Source organism: Eleutherodactylus coqui, chromosome 2 (genome assembly GCF_035609145.1).
Source record: "Eleutherodactylus coqui strain aEleCoq1 chromosome 2, aEleCoq1.hap1, whole genome shotgun sequence".
Lineage (NCBI taxonomy): Eukaryota > Metazoa > Chordata > Amphibia > Anura > Eleutherodactylidae > Eleutherodactylus > Eleutherodactylus coqui.
In genome coordinates this window covers 155,927,324-155,946,567 of record NC_089838.1, presented here as the reverse complement: position 1 = coordinate 155,946,567, position 19,244 = coordinate 155,927,324, and the positions used below count along the sequence as shown (strand labels likewise).

Here is a 19,244-nt window from a genome sequence, read left to right as displayed (position 1 = left end):
TAAAAAAAACAAAAAAAAAACAAAAAAAACCTAAAAAATGTACATATATAATCCAATTAGTGATATTGGACAATAGAGGAACAAAAGCTGTATGATCTTGTTTTTTTATTCATGTTGCATAAAACTTCCTTCACCTACAATTTAGGATGTAACAATCAAGCGCTAGTTACTTTCCAGAAAGGGTCAGGAAGGGCATTAATTCTCCTGAAAGGGGTTCTATCATTCGAAAAGAAAAATAAATAAATCAATACTTAGCTATTCCTCCCCAGGCAGTCTACTTACCAGATCTTCACCTTGCCAATCTTCTCCTGGCTCCTCCAGTCCCCCAGGTCACTCACTGCAAGCCGGCCAGATCCTCTTCTTCCTGTGATGTAGCATGCATTCTCGGCATTCTGCTTCCTGCAGGTCAATATGAGTTAGGTCAATAGTGATGTAGCGTTTACTGCCTAGCAGGGAATGCTAAGTCCTGTGACGGGCTATTGCCACGATCGTGCATATGCGGTGTCTCACCATGAGTGTTCACATACTATTGCAGTGGTCTCTGCAATGGCCCAACACAGGATTCGGCACTTCCTGCTAGGCAGAGAATGCTACATCACTAGCGAAGCAGGAAGCAGAATGCCCAGATTGTACGCTACATCACAGAAAGAAGAGGAGGATGCTGCCGGCTGGAGGTGAGGTGACTCAGGGGACTAGAGGAGCCAGGATATGATCGGTGAAGAGAAGATGCTGTAAGAAGATTGTCTGGGGAGGAATAGGTAAGTATTAATTTTTTTTTTTAATGACAGAACCCCTTGAAGAAGAGCGCCTAGGAGGTGAGTGAGGAGACTTATAAGGCCATCCATGCTCCTCTGGGAAAGATGCAAATGGAAGATTGAAGAATACCTCTGCAGCGCCACCTATTGGAAACAATACCCTTCCTGACTCGTGTCTATAGGCCTCCCACTAGCCAAGCCAGAAACCTACTTTGCAATCATCCCGAAACAGCTGTCCGTGTATGGATTCTGGCTTCGGCTTACAATTCCTAGTCACTGTTAGAAGACTTGTCTAAAGAGTGATATTGCCTTTCCAGGTGTGATAGTTTACTACCCATCTATAAAAGAGCTTTGGTTCTATACTGCTATGAAAGAAATATTAGCAAATGATTACACTTTGTCATTAATTGTACAAAAAAAAAACGAAAAAAAAAAAAAAAACGCTTTTCCCAGGTATTTCTGCTGACAGCCCAGTTATAAATCAGGTGAAACACTTCAGCCACATGAAATACTCTGTATAAGGCCAGTTTCACACAGTGTATTATAGATGCAGAAAAGCAGCCTGAATATACGATGTGTGTATTGGTCTGACGGTGGGTATTACTGACTTAACAGTCACCAGTCCTAGGTTCGGTTGGCTGGGACACACCTTAGTTAGGCTAATTTCACATAGGCAAGCGCGATATCAGGCTGTGATACTCGGCCCCATATCGCTCAGGAACGTGCGATTTCCCTGTGGATGTGAGGTGTTTGTGTGTTAAACAACACCTAACATCACTTCCGGAGGATCGTCACTTTCCCGATCAGCAAGAGTTTCCCATAGTTTTCACGCTGTGCAATGTTGTTGCCGCCCTCATTGAAAACAACGGGCGAGGCGTTACCAGGGAACACTCAAACATAGGACGTGCCGCTCAGGTTTATGACCCCATTAATATTATTGTAACGCACAAATCTTGTACGATTTTCACGGCTGTGTGAAAGCTGCCTTCGAGAGCGGCCCCACAGTTTCACACCACACTTTGGGATTCCATCTGGGGGTTACATCATACCGTGTTTCCCCGAAAATAAGGCACCCCCTGAAATTTGCAGAAGTCCCAAATATAAGGCACCCCCCAAAAGTAAGGCATAGTAAAGTGTGCAGGCAAGTCAAGAAGTCTGTCCCCTGCTGCCATCCCCGTTGTCTCCTACCTCCAGATGTATAGGTAGATCTGCAGACAGTCTGCTGTTATCCTGTCCCTGCTGTGCTGTACGAGTGTGCTGTTGTGAGCTCCCTTTGCTGGCTGGAAAAGTCCATACTGTACGTTCTGTTCCTGCTGTACATGTCTGCTGTGATGAGCTCCCCCTGGTGGCCGGAAGCTGCAATACCATTCCTGCTTACAAGTGGTACAGGAACTTCTGTCTGCAGACAGGTACGTTACTTTACAGCCCTTATTTTTTTATGGCTCTGTGTGTGAGTCAGGCAACCTGTGTGTGATTCTTAAGGCTGGGTTCTCACAGAGCGTATTTCCAGCAGAAATCTTGCGGTTTGGCCACAGCGATAAACGGCGAGATTTCCGCCGGGAAAGTGCTCCTTCAAAACCCACAGCACTCAGCCGCTTGTTTTGAAGCGACCTGGCTGCACACTTTTCCGTTTCTGTGGCCGGTGAATCCGCACCACAACAGCGGCTTCTCCCAGCTTTGCCGTGACAGATTTGCTGTCCCATGTGGACGAGATTTCTGAGAAATTTCGTCCACAAAGCTGGCTAATTGAGGGATTAGCGGCCACAGACGGATTTGCCGCGGCGAAATAAGACACCCCCTGAAAATAAGACGTAGCGCATATTTGGGAGCAAAAATTAATAAGACGCGTCTTGTTTTCGGGGAAACAGGGTAGGTGCCAAAAACCCAGAACTGAAGCTAACAGAACTATTCCCTATCATTAGTTAAACGGACACCACTTTGTTGTCTGACATGGTTTCCATTATGTTTTGAGTATAGAATAATAGTCAATTACTATACTCTATAACCCAAATAAGACAAACACTGTGGAACGGACACCCGGTTTCACTAATGACAGGGAATGGTTCAGGCAGGTGTTCCGTCACAGTGCAGTTTTTGGCACCTGTGACGGAACCCCCAAGCATAGTAAAAAATACTGTGGGACAGCTCCTAAGGGCCCGCTCACATAAATAGTTTTTAATGCGTATTACACATACAATATGCGATAACAAACTTTACATTACTTTCAACGGTGTCCCTCATATAGCACGCAAAAAAAATGTGACGTTTATTATTACGTGTGCATGCATGCCAAAATAGGGTATGTGGATTTTTCGGCATGCAGTAGTACGCGATGTGCTTTTCCTGCACGGGAGGATATATATGCAGTAAGCACTAGTGTGAGCGTTAACGGATGTGTGTCCCAGCCCAACCAGACTGTATGTAGGAATCTATGATGAATCAGTGATGGTAAAATATGCTGGCCCAATGCAAAGAAATACATCGCTGTCATAAAACTTTAAAAAGTGCACATATTGAAAATAGAGAAGAGTATACAAAATCTCATGAAAACCAGTCAGAAAGTGTTAGGGCTAATGCCCACGGACGGAGTTATGCCCCGTTCCCCGTGGCAGAATAACGCAGCTATTATATTCTATTGACACATGCAGGATTCTGTCGCAGGATTTAACCCTTTACAATCCAATTTTGGATTCAGGGTTTCCAAGGGGGCTTTCTCTTTTTGCCTTATACAATGTTGCCATCTGCTGGCTAGAGCCAGTACTGCGGTATGGGACATGCTGGAGAGACCCCGACCACAGAGCGGCCAGTAATATACAGTAAGAATACTCTGCCGGACGTCTTTCAACATTGCAGCTGTGCAGCCTTCAATCAGAATCTCTTCAGGACGTCAGACAGTGGATTGGAAAGGGTTAAAAAAATAATTTAAAAAAATAGCATTTTTCCAAGATCGTAGCGGGGACTTTGTTTACCCCTATGAGATTCTCCCACCACTGTCCCCTTCACTGGCAAGGATGTAGAATAGTCCTAACTTTAACTGCTTGCCATCCTATTAAATCTTAATCTTAGCACTTATTCTTAGCTTTCAAATCATACTCCACATTCTAGGTGCAATATTCGGGGATGAAAAAAGTTTTACTTCCTGTTTTTTGGTCTCTGCAGTGGAGAAGTGTTGATATAAACTAGAAGGATTACAGTCTGGAGGGGCTTGTTCACACATTAAGGATTTTGTATGGATTTCACAGGGCAGACCCCAAATCGAAAACCTTCACCACACATTCTTTGTGCTTTTTTTTGCCGTACTGAAAATCTCTCAAGAGGGAAAGGGGGAGGGGGAAATTGTAAGAATAAAGTCGCATGCTACTTATTCCCTCATATTCCACAGGGAAAAACTGACAGATTAGTCCCACTGAATGGTGCTAATCCCCACGCAAATCTGGGACACATCATATTGCACACAGCCAGAGGAATCAGAGTGTCAGCCTGGGACGTCTGCCAAGGATCCTCTAGTAAATATGTTACAGATTTGTAATATGCAAATCAGACAGGTGTGAACATACCCTTAAAAGCGAATGTATCATCAGAAAATTACACATTTTATAAATCACATTTTTGTGTTAAACATTTTTAAGACTTTTTGCCGACTTTCTTTTTAACTTTCAATCACAATCTATAGTTTAAAAAAACAAAAAAAACTAAAATCCTACACAGACAGGATTACACTGGCAGGTAACACCTATATGTGGACAACACAGGATCCATCATTCGGGCTGCATCCGCACGGGCTACAAAATCTCGCTACAAAACATTACTCATGTGGAAGAACCCATTGGAAACCATGAGCTTCACATTGTAGCGAGATTTTGTAGCCTGTGTGGATGCAGTCTCACAACAGGTGATTAGCTGTGACTATCAACTCCCTTCCCTGCACAATGACCTCTGCAGGACACATAACACATCTAGAACAGCCTCCTATACAAGTCTATGGGTCCTGTCTTGTCCATTGTGTGAATGGCCCATGAAGCTGCTTTAAAGCATATCTTCTAAAGGCTGTTAACTGTAGCTCAGGAAAGCTACAATCAGAAAATAGACATTAGAAAAATGCAAAATATTTCACCATCTAGTTTTAATTAATACAAATAAATAAATCTTGTTATTTGTATAGCACCAACTTATTCTACAGCACTTTTAGGTAATTTTTATTTATTACCCCCCACCAAGCTGGGTACTCATTTTACAGACCTATCTAAACCTTGCAGGGATTGAACCTGCAACCTTCAGGTCGTGAGTGAGAGTTTAGGACTGCATACTGCTGCCTTAACACTCTGCGCTAATGTAGTCCCTTTAATGTCACCTCTTCCTTTGTACAGCCTCCAGTGACCCTGAAGGGAGAGGAATACAGGGACTGTTCTGTAGGTTATCACTATATTACCAGATGTGGTCTCTGACTAACCCATTTGTGTTTTCTTTGGAGGGAGAGGGATTATATATTTCTACTAACAAGCGAAGCAGTTGTACATGTCTTCACTCCATGACTCCGTGGCTCAAACGTCTACCAGCATCTGCATCTGGGAGATCTTTGATCTCTTCAGTTTTGGTTAATTTGTGACAATATATTCATGCACAGCAGACATGACATATAAACTTTGCACACCTTCAGCCTTTAATTTTACTTGTTGTGCATCTCAGCCTCCACTTGAATCAGACTTTTAGGCCAGATTCCCACAAGCGCTATTGCGCATGTATTTGCATGTGCAGTACATAGAGAATAGACACCACTGGAAGCTAGGGGTGTGACAGGGGTTGCATGAATGAACGCCCCCGTCACTCCCCTAGCTCCTGATTGGTGGCTGACTTGTGCTTTGCGTGCCGGCTCTATACATTGTCTTCACCGCTTCCCCACATGTTGCAGGTGTTTGCGTCGTGGCTCCAGCACTGACAGTCCTCACCTATCTGCAGACCCCAGTGCACTTAGCTCCGTCTGTCCGTGCTCCAGACTTCGACGCTGCAGACACTGAGCGCTGTGCCCCAATACTGCTCCCCCCATTGACTCTGCAGCGCCAATGCTCCTCACGCCCACGCTGCAGACACAGAATCCTTCCCCTGCCGCTGTGCTGTGGCCGATGACAACTCCATCCGCCGCTGCTGACTCTGCAACTCCAGTGCTCCACAGTCCGACACTGCAGTGAGAAAGCCCTTTCCCCACCGTGCTGTGGACACCCCGCTGTCCGCTCGGTATCTGGGTGTCTGCCTGCCCCCATAGCCGCTGTGTATGCCAAGCAGAAGCTTGCCGACCTGTGTAGCGGACATTCCTGGCAATCAGCTCCTGGGGGCGTGAACGCCCTGTTAAACTGGCTGTACCTTGTTGCCACCCACACTTCCGGTGGCGTCAAGATACACCAGTACAGAGAATAGAACCCATTGATTTCAATGAAACCAGCCACTCCAGGAGAGCAGTATCCCGCCCTAAAGACTATCTGAACCGCTCTCACCTCGCCAGCACAAGGGAATGTCGCCTGAGCGATAGAAGGGGGTTGAGGTACTTTCTGATGTCATTCTGCTTGGTTTTCTGCGTAGACTATGCGCGGTCCTTAAAGTGTACATCCTCATGGAACACTGCACGCTTACGTGACCATACACAGTCGCAGGTCTTCTGTTGAGAATATCCGCACAAAGATTCCAACCCGTGCATGTGAGCCCGGCCTAACTATAGTATTACGGGATAGCAAGTCATGTTATGGGGCTCAAGGGTGAGCTGCTTTTTAGTCACAGGGTCCCCTATTCCAGCACCGTGCCCCCAAGAAATCAGTGCACATACACGGCGAGTCTTTAAAAGGCTGCGCATATGTGTGTGTGTGCTCTCCCATAGAGATGAATGAGAGAGGTGCGTACACAGCCTTGTGAAGAGTCATTGCGTGCGTGCGCCGATTTTTCAATGCTAGAACGGGTCTCTGGTGACTATTAAAAGCAGCTTCCCAGGGCCCTGTCCCTTCACCTTTGAGCCCCAAAAGGTAGTTTATAGGGCTCATAGATGACCGGTTCCCTTTAATTTACAGTGAAAATGTAACCTAAGCAGAAAATCTGTCATCCCCGCTGTCGGCCAGTTCAAAACTGGGTGTGAAAAAGTTTCATGAAAGTACAGTGCGTCAAACAAAAGGTGTTATGTTGTGCTATGCATTACTTCATAGGCCAAGTTCTAATCTGTTTAAAGCTGCATTAAAATGTAAGCCAATTACTAAACCACATTATCCGGTTGTATTTAAAAGGTATTTAGCAGCTTTTGTTCTACACGTCGACAGTTTTTTCTCCTTTGGAGATTTTGTTGTAAGGAGTAATATTGTACTGTAATCAGAAAACTTTTCTTTTTCAAACGTTGTCCACAAGCCGTGGGCTCACAAGTAACTGCGGGAAAGGGATTTCCTGCAGCGATCCTGAAACAGACGCACTCAGAATGATGCCAGTCCCTGAACGTCACCCATCATACGCCTACAGAGCTAGACCCCGTGTTAAGGCCCTTTTACACGGAACGATTATCATTCAAATGAGCCAAAATGAAGAATTGTTCAGTGTAAAACGCTGCCAACAACTGAATGACGAATGATAAATCGTTCACTTTTTGGTAATTGTTCCTTTTTTGCAGGTTTAGGCTGGGTTCACACGGGGCGGATTCCCGGTGGAAATCTCACGGTTTTGCCGCAGCGAAAAACCGCGAGATTTCCGTCGGGAGAAGCGCTGCTTCAAAACCCGCGGCACTTAACCGTGGGTTTTGAAGCGGCCCGGCCGCTCGCTCTTCCGTTGTGGCTGGCGCTCCCATAGAGGAGAGCGCGGCCGCAGCGGAAGAAGGAAAAAAATGAACATGCTGCAGCCAGCGAATCTGCGCTGCAGCGCCGACTTCTGCCAGCTTTGCCGCGGCATGTGGACGAGATTTCTGAGAAATCTCGTCCACATGGCTGGCCAATACCGGGATTAGCGGCCGCAGGCGGACTTGCCGCGGCAAAATTCCGGACGGAATTTCCGCGGCAAATCCACCCCGTGTGAATCCAGCCTTAAAAATAATCGTTGGCTTGTTCACTTATTAAAATTCCGATCGTTCAGTCCTTCCCATTCCCTTATACAGGGGATGTGGACAACTATTTCTTGTTTGAACAAGCCAATGATTTATTTGCCTGTATGAGGCTGGCTGCACACAGGCGGGTTGGACTCCACATGCGAGAGCCTGCAGACTCTGTGTCCGGCCAGCATCCGCGCATACCTGTCATTACTTCTTTCCTGTACTGCAGATAGTCTGCATGGCTCACCGGCAGACATGCGCAGAACAGATTTTTTCTTCTCTTTTTATTTAGCGATGACGTGGAATCCGCAACCTTTCTGAAATGTCGATTGCAGAAGGGCCGCAGGTCGGACAGCTTCCATTGACCTCAATGAAAGCAGTCTGTCTGGAATCCACGCAAAAATAGAGCATGCTGCGATTTTTCCTCTGTGATTGGGGGGGAAAAAGTATCATAATTGATTTTCACTCAGGTGCAGGAAAAAGCGCGTTTCCATAGCATGCTATGGGCGGTATTTGCTGTGGAATCCAATGTGGAATGCAAATCCGGCCATGTGCAGCTGGCATAAACAGGCGAACCTTCTGCTTTCAGGTTTGCTGTTCACAACAGATGGGGAAGATAATAAGCAAAACGTTAGTGTAAAAAGGCCCATTTAGACCCAACGATTCTCACTCAAAAATCGCTCAAAGCAGTCTTTTGAGCGAGAATCGTAGGGTCTAACTGGATGGACATCGTGCAGTTTTTGTTAATGAGTCGTTCATTGTTTTCTTTCAGCTGCTATCCCGCTCAGAGAACACAGGCAGAGTATGAAGAACACAGTGGTCCAGCGGTGTTCTGCATACCCTACTCGGAGCGCTCAGCTGTATACTAGCTGAGTGCTTTGTGAACACAGCCGGAGTATAGGATGCTGGCACCCCAGCAGTGATTTTCGGGGAAGGGCTTTAAATATCAGCACTTCCCTGAAAATTATTAGTATGTGGTGAAAAAGATATATAACACACACACACACACACACACACACACACACACACACACACCTCCGCCGCCGCATGTAGCAGGTTCTTCTCCCTGCACTGCTCTCAGGTTCTTTCATCAGGCGAAGATTTTAAATCCCCGTCTGTTGAAAGAGCTGTGTCTGATTGGCTGAGCGGTGAGCCAATCACAGGCAGCGCTCAGTCATTCAATGAATGATAGAGGAGCGCTGCCTGTGATTGGTCACAGCGCTCAGCCAATCACAGGCAGCGCACGCCCATTTATTAAAATCAACTGAGGCTTATACTCGAGTCACTACGTTTTTCCAGTTTTTTTGTGGTAAACTTAGGTGGCTTGGATTATATTCGGGTCGGCTTATACTAGAGTGTATATGGAAATTTAAAAAGTCAATGTAAATAATGTCCAGGCAGCTATACATGTAAAATAGTAAAAATATTTTTGAGCAAAAATTAATAAAAGACCCGGTCTTATTTTTGGGGTAACAGGGTTATATATATATAATATACATACATGTATACATAAATAATAACCTGCCCAGAGAAACACAGGCACAACCCCTCAGTCTTCTGCACGTTGCCTGGAGGCTGTTACACAGCAAAAACCTAATTGGCAGAAAAGGGACCATTTTTTGTGCTGTGTAGGTTTCTGGGAAAATTGAATTTTTTCAAAAGGAAAGCAGTCCGTACTCTGCTAACTAACTGCGAACAGACAGTTCTGCCTTCTGGTCTCCTATAAGGAGAAGGGGAGAGTTATGAAACTGTTAGTTGCCCATAGCAACCAATCACAGCACAGCTTTCACTTTGTATTCAGCTCTAGAAAAATAAAAGCTGCGCTGTGATTGGTTGCCAAGGGCAACTTGGTCTTTATTTGAGATTGTTTCATAAATCTGTCCCTCTGGCTCCAGCTGCCTGTAGTGATTCTCACAGCACGAAGGGGGAAATTTAATAAACCCAGCATTTCTGACGCCAAGTTTAGTACAGCTCCCGCCAGCACACGGACCGCCTCTTACATGAGGCGCCGCACATGTATTAAGTACTACATGTATTAAGTACACCCCCAGTAGCTCCATGCGCCCTGACAGAACACTTGGTCCATCAGTTTATGGCGTAAATTCTACATATTTGTCAGCCCCTCCCAACAAGCACCAACTACTAGCGAAAGAGAAGGGAAAGGGGGGGGGGGGGGACTTGTTATTTGTATGGCGCCAAATTATTCCACAGTGGTTTCAGGTAATTTATTTATTACCCCCCACTGAGCTGGGTACTCATTTTATCAACCTCGAAAAGATGGAAGGCTGAGTCAACTTTGAGCCAGCTACCTGAACCATGTGAGGATTGAACCTGCAACCTTCAGGTTGTGAGCATTTCTGCTGCCTTAACACTCTGCGCCACACGAGGCCAAAAAAAAAAGCCACAAAAATTGGACTTCTTACACCAGAAAAGGTTTACAAATATCCCCCTTAGTGACTTTATGCTTTATAACAAAGCAGCCATTCAGAAAAAACGTGGAGCATTATCGCTAGCACTGTAGGGATTTTTATATATTTTTCTTAAAAGCTTCTATAGTGAATAAAGAGTAGAACATAATTAAAAAGAGGTCCCCCCCCCTCCCATTTTATATCAGTTTTTCTCCTCCAAAGCGCAGGATTACACAAGCGCAAATTCACTGTGTATTACGTGGTAAATGGAGTCACTGACGGTACATTGATTTTCATTGACCCACTCAGACTAGTGTTTTTCTTAATTGTGAATAATATGCTCATAAAAAAAATAGCACACCATGTTCTATTTCACAGTGTATTACGTGCGATAGAGCCCTATTATTCTTGGGCATGTAATAAGTGCTGTGCATAGAGAATTACATTGAGTATGTCCGGCGTTTATACGCAACGTCACTATGCGACAGAGCAGGGAAATGTAAAAAAAAGTGCGCTACGCATGACAGCGTGAGATACGCCATTATGCGCAGTGCAAAAAATATAAAAATCACTGCTCTATGCAGCAATAGCCTGCTCATCACCGGCTCACACTGCGGCAAAACGCGGCGCTGAGCTGTACACGCAGCGTTTTACACATACGCTCGTATGAGCTCAGCCAAGAATGGAGCAGAGAGACGGAAACCCTGAACTGACTCCGACGCAGGTGTGAAAGCAGCCCAACATGCATTTTTGCAGTGAGATTACTACCATGTAGTTGCAGCAGCGTCCTTCTCAGGGGCTTCGGTATATCCACAACTCTAGCAATGAACAGAGAAGTACAAGAACCACATGCCGTCACTGTTACCCATGTCACTGATTGTAATGTGTACCAACTGCATAGATGGTGCTCATTAGGCAACATTTACCCCAGCCTTGTACCATGGGAGGTAAGCAGAGGACACATCAATGGCACACTTTACTACCCTGTCAAGTACAGAAAGCTAGACGGCCTATTTATTCCTTCATACAGAAGCAGGAAGGAATGTTCATATAAAAGGATCTCCAGAACAATCTGCCATAAAAATAACAGCAATTTGCAGGATTATTCTGGCTGCAAGACAACACACGTTTTGCCCAAGGGGGAATCGTGTAATCGGAGAATTAGGACAGTTGCAGCATATGGCGAGCCTCTGATGACTTGTAAACTGGAAGGTGAACATACAATTTACAGGATCTCCGTTGAGTCAGGACGGCTCCAGCTTATGTTTAGTACTCAGATTAGTCCAAACCATAACAACTATTTTATGGTCTCACAAAATGTATACTATACACGACAGAATACATGAAACATACAAGGCCTAGCGGAATGTGTCACAGATGTGTCGGGTTGATCAGATCGGCAGCGCCACGCTGCCCTATTTCAGTAAAGTTTGATAATGTTTAACAGATCAGCATTAGTTATGAAAACAGGTCTCTAAAAATTACTGCATCATCGCCAGTGAGTCATGCCCTGCTCTGCGCATGCGCGCCACCCGAGACACTCGCGGCGGATCCAGACAGGCAAGTATGGGTCTCTGGCTGGGCAAGGGTCCGATTGCGTTGCAAGATTTCGCAGTCGGAATCCGACCCCGCTGTGGGTATTCGGCTGTACTGAAGAGTCCTGCCCATGTTCACCTACAGGGTACATACGTATTCTACCTCCAGGGACAACTCTGATTATTTTAGAGCTGGATGAAATGATACGCTGCTCTTCATTACACCGAGCATTTGTAGCCTGCCCTCGTTTGTATGTAACAAGATCAGAAATGCAAATCAAATGAGAATATTTTCATTTTATATAAAGACATGAGTGAATTAGGGATAAAAACGAAAAACAGAACAGATGGTACATTAGATTATGTATCCTGCAATCTATTCCAACAGCACAACTATAAATAGCCCCATGGCCTCAAATCTCTGAAGGACACTCCAATTCCATCTATCTCCTATATAGTATATATACCTACACACCCCAATAATAATAACTAACGCTATATACAAATATATGATGCCATCATACAAACCCTTTATCGTCTTGGGCTTTTAAAGGGTTTTAGTGAGAAAAACCAGAGACTCCTGGCAGGACAAAGGAGAGAGAACCAGGGCTTGAAACTCTTAAATTGATCACATGCATAAGTAATAAATGATGAAATGCCCCCCTAGAGAATAGAATAGTGCTCCATCAAGAATTGGAGAAATACCTAAATCATGCGACTGCTGATTTTTCCATTTTAACTTAGATTTTCCTACAACTAGACTGTAAAGACTCTTTATGCCCTGTATTTAATGTAACAACATGGTTTCTACAATGTGTCAGTCAGTAGCTGTCTGAAATTGCATCAACTGTCTATAGAATTTGATCCTGTATGGGCCTCATTTCTCAGAACTGTCTAACCGTAAAACTGTCTTGATTGCCCATAGCAGCCAATCAGAGCTCAGCGTTTATTTCTTAAGGCCCATTTAGACGAAATGATTATTGTTCAAAAGCCATCGTTTGAGCAATAATCGTTGCGTGTAAATGTACCCATCTTTCAGTTTTCTGCCAAATAACGGTTATCAGTTCGCCTTGAAATCAGTCCTTCAGCAGAACAGCTGATAAGACGGACCACACACTGTGCTCTGCCCGGGGAGCGCTGATAGACTGTCCATGGCAAAACAAAAGGAATTTATTCAGAGAACAGCGGGCAGTCCCCTGAATAAATTCAGCTCCCAGCAGCTGACAAGTTACTAATTGGCACTAATAGGTATTAGTACCAATTAGTAGATTATGCAAAATGATTGCTCAAAAGCCATCTTTTAAATGATCATCTTTGTGTCTAAACGCACATTAACCCCTTCACGACCAAGGATGTAAGTGTATGTCCTGGAGCATCGGGGTATGTATGCAGAGAGGTCGCGGGACGACTTCTTTTCATACAGCGCGGGAGTCAGCTGTTTATTACAGCTGACACGGGCAATAGCTGCAATCGGCCATGCGGATGATCGGGGCTATTAACCCTTTAAATGCTGCTGTCAATTCTGACAGCGGCATTTAAATCCCTCGAACGGTGTTCGGGGGTTCCGTACGGCCCCACCACAGTGAGATCAGGGAAGCCATGCAGGTATCATGGCAGCCAGGGGCCTTCTGAAAGGCCCCAGGGTCGCCTTAGCAGACTGCCTATCCAGCCGTCCCCGTGGGCTTAATAGACTGCCTGTTAAATGGCAGTATGACGTAATGCTATAATATTACGTCATACTGCAGGAGCGATCAAAGCATGGCATGTTGTAGTCCCCCAGGGAGACTTAAAAGTAAAGTAAAAAATAGATCAATAAAAGGTTTTTCATAAAAAAGTTATTGTGCGCAGAAGATGGCGACAGAAAAAAAACAAACTATACAAGTTTAGTATTGTAGCAATCGTACTGACCCATAGAATAAAGTTATGTCATTTTTGTTGTAGTTTGTGTGCTGTATAAACAAAATGCACTGAAAGATGGCGGAATGTCGTTTTTTTCTTCATTTTACTCCAATTAGAATTTTTAAAAAAGTTTTTCAGTACATTATATGGTACAGTAAATGGCACCATTTAAAAATACAACTCGTCCCACAAAAAACAAGCCCTCATGCAGCGGCATCGATGGATAAATAAAGGAGTTACAATTTTTTTGTTGGGGAGGAAAAAAAGAAAATGGAAAACGAAAAAGGGGCAGCGTCATTAAGGAGTTAAAACGGATGTGATAAACGGAAAGTTATTAGTTGCTATGAGCAACAAAGACCGTTTTACTGTTCGGTTTGATAAATCTGCTGCGTCCAGTCTGTTCCTAGTTGTGGAGCAGGGTCCAGGCATTTTACCTAACAACTGAAGACCTAGGCGAATGAAAACCATAGCATTCATTCAACAGAAATCCCAGATACCAACAAAAATAGTCCCCTTTGTAAGACTTTTGGCAAGAGACTTCGCAAAAAGGTATTCTCTCAAAGAATTAAATTCTACTTCTCTTACATTAGACAAGGGGAACAGGAGTTGAAAAATCAAATGGACCCCAGAGGAGATTATTCAAATCCTTAGGTACTCCCATTCTCTCGTCTCCTCACAATTACAGGAGTTGGACTTTAACCCTTTCCAATCCACTGTCTGACCTCTGAAGACATTATGATTTAAGGCTGTACAGCTCCGATTTGGAAAACATCCGTCGGGGTTCTCTTACTGTATATTGCCAGCCTCTCTGCTGTCGGAGCCTATCCCACGTGTCACCTCATGCAGTACTGGCTTTAGCCAGCAGATAGCGCCACTGTATAACAGCAGAAAAAAGTAAGCCCCCCTAGGAAAACCAGGATACAAATTGGATTGGAAAGGGGTAAACTAAGCTCTAGATGGTACAAAACACAACTGCTACACAAAATTGAGAATACTCCCGCAATGTTGGAGATACTCAAAAGATACAGGCACATATCTGGTGTGCTTCCCCTAATTTGGGATAAATATACGAGAGATTAGGTTCTAAAATCCTTCTAACCCCTGAGCAAATCCTACTAAACTTTGACCCAATGCATAACTTTATGGTATCACTTAGGAATCTTTCATTAACGCCACTATATCAGTAATCCCGAGAAATTGGAGGGAAAAGATAATCCCTCAATACTAGAATGGATAAACAAAATTAACATAATTGGCACCTACGAAAAAGGTACAGAATTTTACATGAAGGGAACCAAGAGAAATATTTAAACACTTGGGACTATTGGCTAACTTTAAGGAAAAATTAAATATATATTCACTTGACTAAATTCTGAAACGAGATATGTAATAGCTTTAGGCCACCGTCACACAGGTGTTCGGCTTTGCCGCGATTTTACTTTCACTTTCGGCCACAGCAGAGTTTAGCATACCTTATCACAGATGAGGTGCGCTAAAGGTCAAAAATAGAACAGACTTCAATCGGGTGGCAGTCTGAGAGGATCCATTGAAAACAATGGGAGCGTCATACCGCAATTAGCGTGGTGCTGAAAATGCCGCGCTAATCACAGTAAAAAGCGTCCGTGTGAGAGAGGCCCAAGTTATTAAGATAGATTGTAATGAAACATGTTATAATCACTACAATTTGTTAAATAAATTGTGCATCAAAATTACTGTTATTATGGATTTTGGTTTTGTGACAGAAAATTGGGGCTAGATAGAAAACGGAGGTCCAAAGCACCAGCATTTCTCAGCAAAACACAGTATTAATTCCTTTATTTAAAAAAATCGTCGTCGTCATGATAATCATGATAATAATATACACACACACACACACACGTGTTATTTTGGTCTCATGTGAAATGTAGTTGATCCAGCTTGGACTGTCGCCACCTATTGTATATATTTTTAGGGGGAGGAATAAAATAATCTTTACTTATACAGCGCCAACATATTCCGCAGCGCTTACAAGGCAGGGGGGGGGGGGGGGGAACAAACAAAACCACTGTTACATGTAGTAATCAATTGATGGAGACAGTAGGGGTGAGGTTCCTGCTCCAATGAGTTTACATACTACAGATAATGGGGTGGAGATGTGTGCGGTATGGTGAGATGGAGAGTGTGGGATGCTATACACAGACTATGGTTAAAACTGAGCCGTATAGTGGCCAAATCGATATGACTGCAGAGGCTGGTTGATTATGGCTGGCAGGGATTGCAGTCAGTAGGACAGGGAGAGTACAGAGTGGTTTGTTTTAGGAGATGTGGTATGCCTCCGTGAAGTTTTGTGCGGCAGTGATTCCTGGATGGTTTTGGGTAGTGCATTCCAGAGCACTGGTGCTGTTCTGGAGAAGTCTTGCAGGCGGGAATATGAAGTTTGAATTAAAGGGGCACTTAATCTGATTTTGTTGGAGTAGAGGGTACGGGGTTGGGTGGTGGATTGAGATGAGGAAGGCAATGTAGGGCGGCGCGATGCTATGGAGAGCTTTAAAGATGGAGGTAGTGAGTTTGAATTAAATTCTGTACTTGACGGGCAGCCAGTGCAGTGACCGGCACAGGGCAGAGGCGTCCAGGTAGCAATTGGACAGGAAGACGAGCCTGGCTGCTACATTCAGGATGGATTGGAGAGGGGAGAGTGACACATGGGAAGCCGATCAGCAGAGAGTTGCAATAAGCGAGGCAAGAGTGGATGAGGGCAACAGTGAGCATTTTTAGTGTGTCCACGGCGAAAAAACTGCAGATTCTTGTGATGTTCTTGAGGTGCAGGTGACATGGTCAGGCAAGAGATTGGATCTAGGGGGTAAAGGAGAGATCGGAGTCTAATAAAACCAAGGCAACAGGCGTGAGTTATGGCGGAATAGATATTATGTTTTACTGAGAAACTCTGGTGCCTTGAAGTTTGGCCATCTAGTTGATACACTGGTGATCAAGTGGAAAGATCCCACCAAGTTCAGCAAAGAGGACCACAAGCAGTGAATGAAAGCAACACTACTGAAGGGCTGAAGACATCTCTGTATTCCCTGAATCAGTGACAAGCATGGCCTGCAGTGACATAACTACTGGAGGAGCTAAGGATTCCCAGTATATCAGAGGACATGTTGGTCCTGGAGGAGAGGAGTGTTAGCGAGGCAGAGGTTTTTCTTGGGTCACTGATGTCCTCATCGTTCACAGGTCTTTATCAGGACCCCAGTGCCCCTAGGTCTCTTCTTCTGACTGCAGATAGATCTTGTGCGCTTCTAGGCACTTTCACAACTGCCAGCGCATACCGATCCTGTTGACCATGCATGACTATCTTGTAGATGGTTCTGCGAGCAGGTTTAATGCCCTTTATCACAAGTTCTTAAAGTGAGCCAATGTGCATGGGCATGTGTGTACACATATATACACCTACAGCAAATACATGCATTTTTTTTGTGCATAAAAAAAAAAAAAAGTCTTATGTATTGTATGAATCCATAGAAACAGAAGTCCTGAGGCCTGAGCTAAGGAAATGCACAGATCAAGTATGACAATGTTAGTACTTTCCACACTAGGGTGAGTGGATTCCAAGGGCCCTATTAAAAGTTTAAGTAACAGCACTAACTGCCGGGGTGCGAGTCTTCATATATTAGCACCCCAATTCTCAAGTATCAGTTTTGGCCATCTGAAGATAGATCATCCTGATGCAGCTCATCTTTAGAGCTTCTATTAGTTGCACTGTAGTGGTCTCCAAATAACCCACTAATGCAAGTGATTGCCATAAAGAGCTTTTACAAGAACAAGCAAGCTGGTATATATAGCAATGCATGTTCAGCTTTGCAAATCATTCCACTAATGCTTCTCAATATTTGAATACACAAAAGACTGAAAGTGCTACCAGTCTGGCATGGCTAAATGTCCTAGATACATCTGCCAACCATAAATTAGGAATACCTCAATGCAGGAAAAAAAAAAAACATAGGGAGCAGGTGTGGCATAAAATTTGCATGAATTTGCAGCAAAATCCAGCATGTGCTAAATATGGATTTGTTAGTATATGCAGTGCAAAGTAGGAAATGTGCAGTAAAGATCCACAACGAATCTACAACATAATTAGTACCATAAAAAGCAGCATGCTCACTACTGCACCGATTTCTTTACTGCCAATTCTTGACCCTGCCTCTGTTTACAGTAGTGCTGCATAAACGATGGACAATGAGCTGATCACTGATTGCTCAGTGTAAATAGCAGCCGTTCAGTACTGAGCAGCCGCTACGTTATGTCAATGGAGAGGGGCGGGGGAGCGAGAGGAGAGAAATCTCCTCCTGTCACCCCACTGTGAGCCAGCGATACTAGCTCCCATGCAGATGCACAGGAGCTAGTATGTGCGGGGACGATTGTCGGGCATAGTTTGCCCGACACTCGTCCCGTCTAAATGGGCCCAAAGCCAAAGAAATGCATCAGTTTTCTGATGGCTCCAAGCAGACCTCATGGGTGGGGTACATTGATATTGACTCAGGTTTTGCTCCAAGACTACTACTGCAGACTGCTATTCTTGGGCACAAGTTAGAAAAACATGACAGGAACGCCAATAGGACCCCCTCAGTGCACAATTGAACAGAGCCCTACTTTTTCTTAGAACTGTAGAGGTATGTTTAAAGGGGTTCTGTGATCAGAATAAAAAAAAAAAAATTCTATATTTTTTCTATTCCTCCCCAATCTTCTTACCAGATCTTCTCCTAGCTCCTCCATTCCCCTACTTCACATCATTGCAAGTTGGCCAAATCTTCTCTCTCCGGTGACATAGCGTCCATTCTCTACATTTTCCTTCCTGCACGGCAGTGTACGTAGTGTTCACTACCTAGCAGGAAATGCTGAATCCTCGGTAACCTGTTTTAGGCTCAGAATATCGCCGCGAGTGCGCATGTGCGGTGTCTCGCAGCCAGTGTTCACATGCTAGAAATGGGCGAGGGCTGATGTAGCTCTCCAGCGCTAGTGCTGCTGGGAAGGGACCCTGCATGCGGGAGGTAGGAAGAGCTGAAGATTAAGCAAGAACATGACGCTGAAAAATGGAGCTTAGGTAAGTATTAATTGTGGTCGGAACACCACATACAAAACATTTTTAAACAGCTCATGCCGGGCAGGGCAGAGTAACTGGGAAAGAAAAATACAGATTGTGTTGACAAAACCCCTTTAAGTGAACCCTTTGGAATGATCTGGATTTTTCCATTGATCTTTCCTAATAAAACCGGATCTGATTGTGTTTGTCTAGATTGTTGATTTTGACAACAATGTAACTAAACGCACACAAACAGTTCATGTGTTTTATTGCACACATTAAGTAAACATCCACAGTAAGGAAGAAAGAGTTATGTCCCATTTAGAAAGTAATATACAGTTGTCTAAACGACTGCTGGAGCACAGACGTCACCACTAAAGTCGTTAGCACTCGTGCAGAGCGTTCAGACAAAGACATCCTCTGGATTGGGGGCTTCTCGCTTCACCTATGTGAAGCGCTGAGCGGGAGCATTTACACAGAGTGAGACTCCTGCGATCCAGCGATATTTTTTATGCGGACTGAAAGTGAGAAGTGAACGAATAG

At 44.3% G+C, this 19,244-nt stretch overlaps 1 protein-coding gene across 5 annotated transcripts in view; it reads right to left on the bottom strand.

Moving 5' to 3' along the window:
• ST7 (suppression of tumorigenicity 7) overlaps positions 1-19,244 on the bottom strand; it is a 97,002-nt gene that overhangs the window by 53,988 nt on the left and 23,770 nt on the right. The window lies entirely within an intron of this gene.